This window comes from Chiloscyllium punctatum, chromosome 14 (assembly GCF_047496795.1).
Source record: "Chiloscyllium punctatum isolate Juve2018m chromosome 14, sChiPun1.3, whole genome shotgun sequence".
NCBI classification, from domain to species: Eukaryota; Metazoa; Chordata; class Chondrichthyes; order Orectolobiformes; family Hemiscylliidae; genus Chiloscyllium; species Chiloscyllium punctatum.
In genome coordinates, this window is record NC_092752.1 from 65366925 (window position 1) to 65377022 (window position 10098).

A 10098-nucleotide genomic window follows, 5' to 3' on the forward strand; every position below is an offset into this window, starting at 1 on the left:
ACTGGTTGGATCATTCAGAACACAATGGGGCGGGTGGACATCAATCCCCTCAGTCCCTGGATATCTCTGTGGACAATCGCAGGATAGCTTCTTCAGCACAAACATCTTCAGATGCTAGATCAATGTCTCTCACTCTGTCATACGATCAGATGTTCTGTGAAGGTTATATAATTTTCAGAACAATGAGTCACCTCCTCAGGTATGAAAGTATCAAATCTGACCAACATTCAAGCTTGTGCTGTTAATATATAGGTAACATTAATCAAAAGCACTGCTGGGCACTAAACATTTCCACGGTTAAAAAGTAGGAACCCTTACAGCTTTAACAATAATATAAGAAAGCCATTCAGCCCATCAAAAGTATTGGATAAAAACAGGTGCAACGCATTCCCTCTCTCCTGCCTAATCCACAAGAAGACAATTAAAAAAAATACAGAAGCTATTGGAATCCAAAATAGACACGCAGGAGACTGGAAGTACAGAATAATCAAGGCAGCGTCAAGACGTTGAGAAGTCAACACCTAGGATATAACCCTTCATCAGGACTGGGGTTCGGAGTAAAGCGGTCTATAGATAAAGGGGCGGGTGAAGGACGAGGAGGCAGAGTGGCGAGATGGGCATAAGTGAACACAGATAAAGGGTATCAGCCGGTTGGTGATGGGGGGACTGAATCTAGTTTGTAGCTGGATCAAGTGTTGATCAGAGGAAGGCAAGGAGGACAAGGCCTGGGAAGGGAATCGTAGGATTAGAAGGAAGGTTATTTGAAATTGGAGAATTCAATGTTGAGTCCCCGGGGTGTAGGCTGCACAAGTGACATATGAGGTCTTGTTCCTCCAGTTTTTGGTTTGGTTCATTGTGGCAATGGAGGAGGCCAAGGATGGCCATGTCAGAAAGGGATTGGCGGGGGTTGGGGGGAGAGAATTGAAATACGAAGTGATTGGGAGGTCAGGTCAGCCCTTAGAAGCCTGACTGCAATACTCTCAAATCATTCACTTCATTTACATTTGGTCTTCCTGATGCAGTGAGACCACATCGGGTGCATCAGATGCAGTAAACTAGGTTTGGATCCCATCACCTGGCACATCTCCCACAAGACTGTCCACTTCGTTATCGTGCAACACTCCCCACCAATCTCCCCCATAACCCCCAGGTACCTTCTCCTGCAACCGCAAAAGATGCATCACCTGCTGGCACACCATCTCCTCCACCTCCTTATAGGGCTTCAATCAGTACTTGCTGGTTAGACAGAGGTTCACCTGCCTCTCTTCCAACCGAGTTTACTGCATCAGATGCTCCCGATGTGGTCTTTTCTACATTGGGGAGACCGAACATAAACTAAGTGCACATTTCACCGAGCATCACAGCCGGGCCTGCAGGGGCCAACCTGACCTCCCAGTCACCGCCCATTTGAATTCCCCTTCCTACTCCCTTTCCGACATAATCACCCCTGGCCTCCTCTGTTGCCTTGGTGAGGCAGACCGCAAATTGGAGGAACAACTGCTCATCTGCCTGGCAAGCCTACCACCTGGAAGATGTAACATTGAGTTCTCCAGTTTGAAGTAACCTTACTACCCATCTCCTTACTCCATTTTCTTCCCATAATCCTCCCTTCCATTCCACCTAACGACTCCGCCATCCAGCTCCCAACTGGATTCTTCCCTCCCATCGCCCAACCAGGTTGCATCCACCACCTGTGTCCACGTAGCCGTACCTCACCATCCCGCTGCTCTCCCGATCCCAACCACTCCCTTTCCTCATCATCTGCAGCTCCCACTACCTCCCACTCCCAGTCCTGAAGAACTGTTTTACCTTAAATTTTTACTTTCATACCTCATGATGCTGCCTGGCTTGCTGTGTTCTTCCCTCCCCCTGTTTGTCTCCTATAATGTAGGAAGATAGAGTCGAGTCAGCACAACATGCTGGTAGGCAGGAACCATGGGTTAAAACAAGGTAAAAACAATGACTGCATGTGAGAGACAAAGCTCACACACTTCAATAATTTCAGTCCGAGACAAGATCTGAATCAATAGTGTCATTTATTTTACACTTGCAAGTGGGTGTGATGTCCAATGTCTAAAAAGGCAGAGGACATACACACCAGGTTCAATTCATACATAATATTTATATGATTTAATGTCCATTGTTTTACACTGACCCCTCCCCTGCTTACATCATCCACTTCCCTTAGACCGGCCCCCATTACCCCTGTTTGCCTCTTGCCTTATCCGGCCTTGTCTGTGATAAAATGCTTATTTCTGGTCTCACAAGGCTGTTTGACCTTACCCTGCTATAGGTCATTGATAGGCATATCCTTTCTTCATCATTATCTACCCCCTTCATCTGTGCCTTTCCTGAGGCTGTTCTGATCCCTATGACCCTTTTAATTGGGGTTTGTTCCTGTGTTTTCGTAAAAGTGGGAAGCAGATGTTTATACCTAGTGTTTGTACAGGCGTATCTAGCTTAACTTCATCCTCTCACAACATCTTATCTATTTGCCCACCGTGCCTACTATTGTTCATTGGCACATTTCATTCTGACATACAATTTTAGCTAATACACAAACAATTCTACATTTCCTCTACATCGTTTCCATTCTTGTTGACTCAGCTCTTGACTAAAACAATTACCCACTGGTGTGAGTTCACCTCCTTTGTAAAATGGAATTGCAGAAGTAACACTAATCCACCTGGATCTCACAATTCCCCCTCTTTCTTTTAGTTACCATTTGTTATCTTATGCAAATATTTTGTTTTTAAGCATCGCTCCCGAAATTCGCAAGCATCATCCCGGAGATTTCATCCATCTTGGTCTCACTCATCTCCTCATTATTTCGTCGATAAAGTCCTTCAGCCTGATTCCCTTTTAGGGGCATCTGTTTCATTAAGTCTGTTTCAATCAACCTTTGGGTGAGTCCTCGTATACAGGGTATGATACAGCAGCCAATGGCTACCAATACCCCGGCTACTACTATCAGGGAAGTAAGGATGGAAACCACCACCCCCTTCCATTTCCCAAACCATGATTCCAGCCATCCTGTGAGAGATGTATCTACTCCTGAATTCTCAGCCAGTTCCTCTGCTAAGGTAGTCAATCCCCTTAAGGCCCGAGTAATTGAACCATCAGGCGCAGTGTTATTAGGAATAAAGGTACAACAGCTTCCTCCTAACATCACACACACACACCCTTTTTCTGCTAAAATCATATCAAGGGCTATTCTATTTTCCCATGCCATCCTACTTGTCGCATCAAGCTGTTCTGATATTCCTTTAACCGCATCTCTTGTATAATTTATAAATCGCTGTTGATTATAGAAAATGTAATTTATCCAATCTACATTTTTATTAATTGTTACCCACCAAAAGAGAGCTGACTCAAAGCCTGCTGCAATCTGGTTACGAGCCTTAAATTCATCTGGTACTCCCCTAGGGACTCCTACCGAATCAAGATAAATCCTGTCATCGAAAGAAGTTTCTAACAGTAATCTCTTACCCCTTCCCTTTTTCCCTCCTTTGTTTTCCTTCTCAAATGCCAGGGTAAATGGAATTGCCAATTGTACAATTGCACATATCCCTCTCCAATCCGGAGGTAGGGTGGGTCTCAATATTTTGCCTCCACAGTCCCACCACAGATCCGCTCGGGGAACCTTTAGTGCTGAGTAGTTCCCTCCCTTCTCCGTTTCGGTTACATTCTTAATCTCTGTACATAGTTTCAGCTCCCGCAAATCTTTCGACTGACTTGTACCTCGTCTACGCACACACGAGGTGTGATTTCCAACTGTGGCAGAAAACAGGGGGGGAACTTTTACATCTTTCTTCTCCAAGGGAGGGAACATCTGAGATAGGGAGGTACAATTCCTATCATTCCATGCAGTCTCATCCTGGTACAGGGCTATCATACATTTCATGCCCTTCCTGTCTCGCTTCCACCCGAGCGGAAAGGGAAGCACCTGGGCCACTGGCCGACCGGAGGCACATGCAGAGCAATTGCTTTTGTTCAGACTTTTTACAGTATACTTTACCCATTCAACCCAGGCATTTGCATCCCCGTACCCAGTTTCTATTTCAATGGTCTGTTTCAAGTCCTTTACCTCTATAAATTTTACTACTTTAGGATCATCGGGAGGGGTGAAAGATTACATCTTATTACCCAGTAGTTCTACCCATTTTCCCTGTCCTACACTAATTCGGAAACAACAGCCCAAGAAATCCTTCCCATTTGCTTTCATTTCTATCCCAAATGTTTCATTTAATTGTATCTCATAGGTGGCCCCAACCAGGATTGTTTCGTGCCATGTGGTTTTCCTTATTGTTAGGTATATTGGGTTACACTTTTTATCAGGGCAATCGCGAGCTGGTCGGAAGGGGGCCCGTTGTACTGTGACGAGACCGTTATACCAAGTACCGTCCCCAAGTCTATCCCCATAGGACTTAAGATGTACCTCAGAGCTGCGGTACTGTCTCTGATTAACTACGTCCCCACAATTTACTAAGCTACATACATCAGCGTCTATTACTTGTGGGTTATCAGATTCAGGAACCGTTAATAATACATATGAAAATGATATTTGATGAAATGCCAATACTAAGAGAGCTAGCATCATAACTCTAAGCATTCCCAGTATTATAAACATCATGCTGAAGCACAAAAAGACTTAATATACAATCTTACAGAAATAATCCCGCGCTCGCGTCGCCACTGTATAATCAGTTACTCAAAGTCTCTTTAGTCTGAGTTTCAGCGGATCTTGCCTTGATTCGGCTGTCCAGACTTCTTTCTCCACGGGAGGGTCCACTGGCCCTTTGATCCGAGTGTAGTGAGTCCAGCCTTTCTCTGCTGTCCTTATCGCTGTTTCAGGGGTCAAAAGAGCCTGGTACGGCCCTTCCCAGTCCGGCTGTAATTTAGTCTCTGTCCATGATTTTACTAAGATCCAATCGCCTGGTCGGATGGGATGAACGGTGAATTCAAGGGGTGGAGTCTGTGCCAATAAACCCTGTTCCCTGAGGAAAGACAAAGAGGAGGACAAACCCAGTATGTACTTCTTTAAAAACAAATCTTTAGTTTCGGGAATTGGCAATTCTCCATTCGTTCCCAAGTAAGGTAATCCAAATAAGATTTCATAGGGGAATAGTCCCACGTCTTTCCTTGGGGCTGTTCGTACTCACAAGAGAGCTATAGGTAAACATTTGGTCCAAGGGAGTCTGGTTCCTATTATCAGTTTAGAGAGCTGTCATTTGAGTGTTTGGTTCATTCTCTCAACCCTTCCCGATGATGGTGGGTGCCATGGAGTATGGAACTCCCAGGAAATTCCCAACCCTTTCATTACCCCCTATAACACTTTAGAAGTAAAGTGAGTTCCTTGATCGGAATCAATATGGTTCACGAGCCCATATCGGGGAATTATGTGCTCCAATATTGTTTAAAACACTCCACTCGCAGTGGCGGTAGCTAGGGGGTATGCCTCAACCCAACCAGATAAATGATCTACTATGACCAACATATATTTTAGTCTGCCTACCCTGGGGAGTCAGTATAATCTACTTGTATATTCTGGAAGGGTCTCAATCCTGGGTCTCTTCCTCCTGGGGTCTGTTTTCTCAAGACTTTCTTATTTACCTTTTTGCATATGATACATCCCTCACATATTTGTTTTGCAATTGTATATATTCCTTTACATCCATATTCCCTAAGAACTAAATTACACATTGCTTCTACTCCCCAGTGGCTGCCTTGGTGTAGGTCAGCCATAATCTCTCACATCTTCATTTTGTTTAACATTTCCCTTCCATCAGGGAACCTCCAATACCCTTCTGCTGTTTTTACAGCCCCGAAATCTCTCAATTCTTTTTCTTCGCTTTCAGTAAATATTGGAGCTTCCCGAGGACCTGGGACAGTAGGTATTAGGGAATGGATCACCACTTCTTGTGGGTTCAGGGCTGCTTCCTTAGCCACCTCATCGGCTAATCTATTCCCCCTAACTTCTAGTTCATTTCCTTTCTGATGACCATTTACATGCACTACTGCTATTTCTCGGGGTAGTAAAAGGGACTCCAAGACCCGTTTAATCAATTCTTCATGTACTAATTCTTTCCCTCGGCTGTAGATCAGCCCTCGTTCCTGCCATATCTTGCCGAAAGTGTGCACAACACCAATTGCATATTTAGAGTCAGTGTATACTGTTCCCTCTTTATTCTCTAATGCTCTAAGGGCTCTTTCCAATGCATAGAGTTCACAAGTCTGAGCTGACCACCCATTTGGCAACCGTCCTGCCTCCACCACACTACTGTTTGTCCCGTCTACGACTGCATACCCATTATATCTTTTCCCTTCAATCACCCGGGATGATCCGTCTATAAAAAGTCTAACCCCTGCATGAAATGGAACATCTCTGAGGTCCATGCGGACCTTAGTTTGGTATTCTATAATGTCAAGGCAATCGTGCCCTGGATTCTGAGGAGAGTCTCCTTCCCCTTTCCAAAGAAAGGCAGCTGGATTTAAACAATTGTCAGTGACCAACACTAGATCATCCTTTTTTATTAATATTGCCTCATATTTCAGAATCCGCGAGTCTGTCAACCATCGCCCAGCTCTTTGGTTTTGGATTGTTCTCACTTGGTGTGGAGTGCTTACTATTAGGGCTCCCCCAAATGTAAGCTTTCTGCTTTCCTCCACCAACAGTGCAGTGGCAGCCACAGCCTGCACACACTCAGGCCACCCCCAGGATACTGGATCCAGTAGCTTTGAAAGATATGCTACTGGTTGTCTCATTCCTCCCCACCTCTGGGTCAATACTCCCAAAGCCGCTCCCTTATCCACGGAAACAAAGAGGTGGAAAGGTTTATCGAGAGAAGGTAAGGCTAACACGGGGGCATGGATCAGATCTCTTTTGAGTTTCACAACTAGTTCTTTTTCCTCATCATCCTAACTTAGACATTTTGGTTCCCCCTCTAATAGTTTGAGATATAATTCCTTAGTCTTCTGTGCATAGGAATCAATCCACAATCTGCAATAACCCGTTAGACCTAACAATTTGCGTAACTCCCTTTTAGTGCTGGGCAGCGGCATTCCCACTATTCCCTCTATCCGTTCCGGGCTTATCTTTTGCTTTCCCTCACTTACTAAATATCCCAAGTATTTCACTTCTTGCTCCACATATTGTGGTTTGTTTTTAGATACTCGCAGTCCCTGCTGGCCCAGGAAATTCAATAATTTGTTAGTGGCTTCTACTACTCTTTCTCTTCTTTTTCCTGTTACTAAGAGGTCGTCTACATACTGCAACAGGGTAGTCCCCTTGGGGCTGTTAAATTTCTCCAATACTTGTTCTAACATCTGTCCAAATAAATTCGGGTATTCCGTAAACCCCTGGGGGAGCACAGTCCATCGGTATTGCTGTTTTCATCCTGTCTTAGGGTCTTCCCACTCAAAGGCAAACAAATTCCTACTTTCCTCTGCCAAGGGACAGGCCCAAAAGGCATCCTTTAAATCTATCACACTAAACCATTTGTGGTCATGAGGGATCTTACTTAATAAGGTATAGGGGTTTGGCACCACTGGGTGGCTGATCAGTACTATTTGATTTAATGTTCTCAAATCCTGCACCAATCGATAAGTTCCATCGGATTTCTGCACTGGTAGAATTAGGGTATTATAAGGAGACATACATGGCTCCAACAATCCATCTCTAATCAATCCTACAATTACTGGCTGCAGTCCTCGTTTACCTTCAATTGAAATGGGATATTGTCGCTCACAGACAACGTCCCCTTTCCTTTTAAAATTTATTTCGGGGGGGGGGGGGATCTGTAATTTTCCACGATTCCCTTCTCTAGCCCATACAATAGGGTCTATCTCTCTCTCCATATCCTCTGTCAACATTGCCATTTGGACAACTAATTCTTTTTCCTGAATTCCAATCTCCAATCCTAAGAGGATAATTAAATCTCTCCCTAGTAAGTTACTTCCTATATCAGGGATAGACAACAATTCCCCTTTGACCCTATCCTTAGGACCTTCTATCATCATAGGTTCAAATACTGGAACAGTAAATCCTTCCCCTTTTTACCCCCGAAACAGTAATTGACCGTGTTGACATTCCTACTTTCTTTGGTTTAAAATTCAGCGATGACTGTGCTGCCCCCGTATCTACTAGGAAGACTACCTCTTCCCTATAGGGTCCCACCTTCAGGTTTATCAAGGGTTCCTGGTGGGTCCCCGGGGGCAGGAATTCCTGACACCCCTATTCTTCATCAAAATTCATAAGCGGAATTGCCCTCTCTTCCCTTTTCAGAGCCGGACATTCCCGCTTAAAGTGCCCTATCTTTCCACAATAATAGCATCCTGCCTGTGGAGACCTCCAGCTCTGCCCCTGTCGCTCCAACCCTCTATCAAATACTCCCCCTTGTCCTCTCCCTCTCCCTCTCTGTCCGACATGCTGCCACCCGCCGCTCCGATTGCTCACTATTGGTTCCATTCTTTTCTTAACTACCTCATCAACCGTAGCTACCATCATTTTCACCTTCTGTTTTTGTCTCTCATCCTCTCTCTTTACAAACACTTTCTGTGCCTCTCTTAACAATTCATCTAATGGCTTTTCACTCCACTCTTCTATCTTCTGTATCTTTCTCTGTATGTCTGGCCATGCCTTTGTCACAAAATGTACTTTCAAAAGACCCTGTGCCACTGGGTCCTCAGGGTTCATTCCAGAATATCTCCACATTGAGTCTCATAATCTTTGCAGGAAAGCTGAGGGAGTTTCATCTTTCTCCTGTCTAACTTCAAAGGCTTTAGTCAAATTCTGTGACTTCGGAACTGCCTCTCTTATTCCTTTTTAGAATCAGGTCTTTCAATTCACTCATTTCTTCTCTATGCTCCGGATTTTGATTTTCCTACTGGGGGTCTCTGAGGGGAAACTTCACCTCTCCCTGTCCAGCATCCCCATCTCCAATCGGGTGTTCCCTGTCCCATATTTTAATGGCTGCTCCCCGTATAAGTCCCCTTTCTTTCCCAGTAAATAATATATTCAAAATAGACATTAACTCAGCCCAGGTATACAGACTGGGCCGCAAAAATTGATCAATTTGTTCAGACAGCCCCACCGGATCCTCAACCAGGACCTTCATTTCTTTTTTAAATGTTCTGACCTCTCCACTACTGAGGGGGGCACTTACAAACCCAATCTCTTTATCCCCTATTGGTACCTCCCGAAGGGGATAAGTCGTTACGTTCTTCCCTTTTTTTTGTTTTCCCCCCCTTTGGCTTTGATTTAGATCCTCCGGAGCCCTCCTCTACATCTACTGCAGCTGTGCTTTCTATTACTGAGGATTGAGGGTCAGGAACAACAACATCCACGTCCACTGCCCCTTCATCCTCCTCTCGTGAATCATCTGTTTCCTGTCCCTGTCTGTCTGTCTCTCCTCCTCCCCCATTTTCACCTAACCTGATTTTATGGTATGGGGGAGGCAAACAGCCAAGAGGATCCCAGGGACTAGGTGGGGCAGAGGGGGAATCCTTTGTCTTTACTACCATCATTCCCAAACTGCCCTTCCAACAGGATGCATAGTCCACCTCCTCTTGATTAAAAGGTTGTTTCTTATTCACAGACAAACCGAAATACTGACAGACCCAATTCTCGTCCGAACCATACTTTGGCCAGAAGACAGCCGGACGAAGGATTGGTTCTTGGGTCCATACTAAACAACAATATTTAATCATTTTCTTTTTATCCTTTTCCCTTGTACAAGTATTGCTTGTCCATTCCCGCAACATCCTCCACAACGGACTTTCAGGAGGAATGTTACCAGGGACTTTTTCTTCTTCCTGTACTTCGTGACAGCTACTCTGCCTACCCCCCATTTCCCGGGGCCTTCGCTAGTCCCTCAGCGAGTAAATACCCCTTGTCCCGGCCACCAAGGCAATACTTAACAGTCAGGTTTCTTACCTTGGTCTGTGCACAGAGTTGCCTGGCCCCTTGTCGCCGTAGTTTCTATCGACCTCCTATCCCTGTCTGATTCAGATCTCTCTCTAGTGGGATTCGTACCAGTCACCCAAGGGAGCAGACCAAACCAGGACACGAGACCGCTCCTCAATGGGGAACGGGACGCG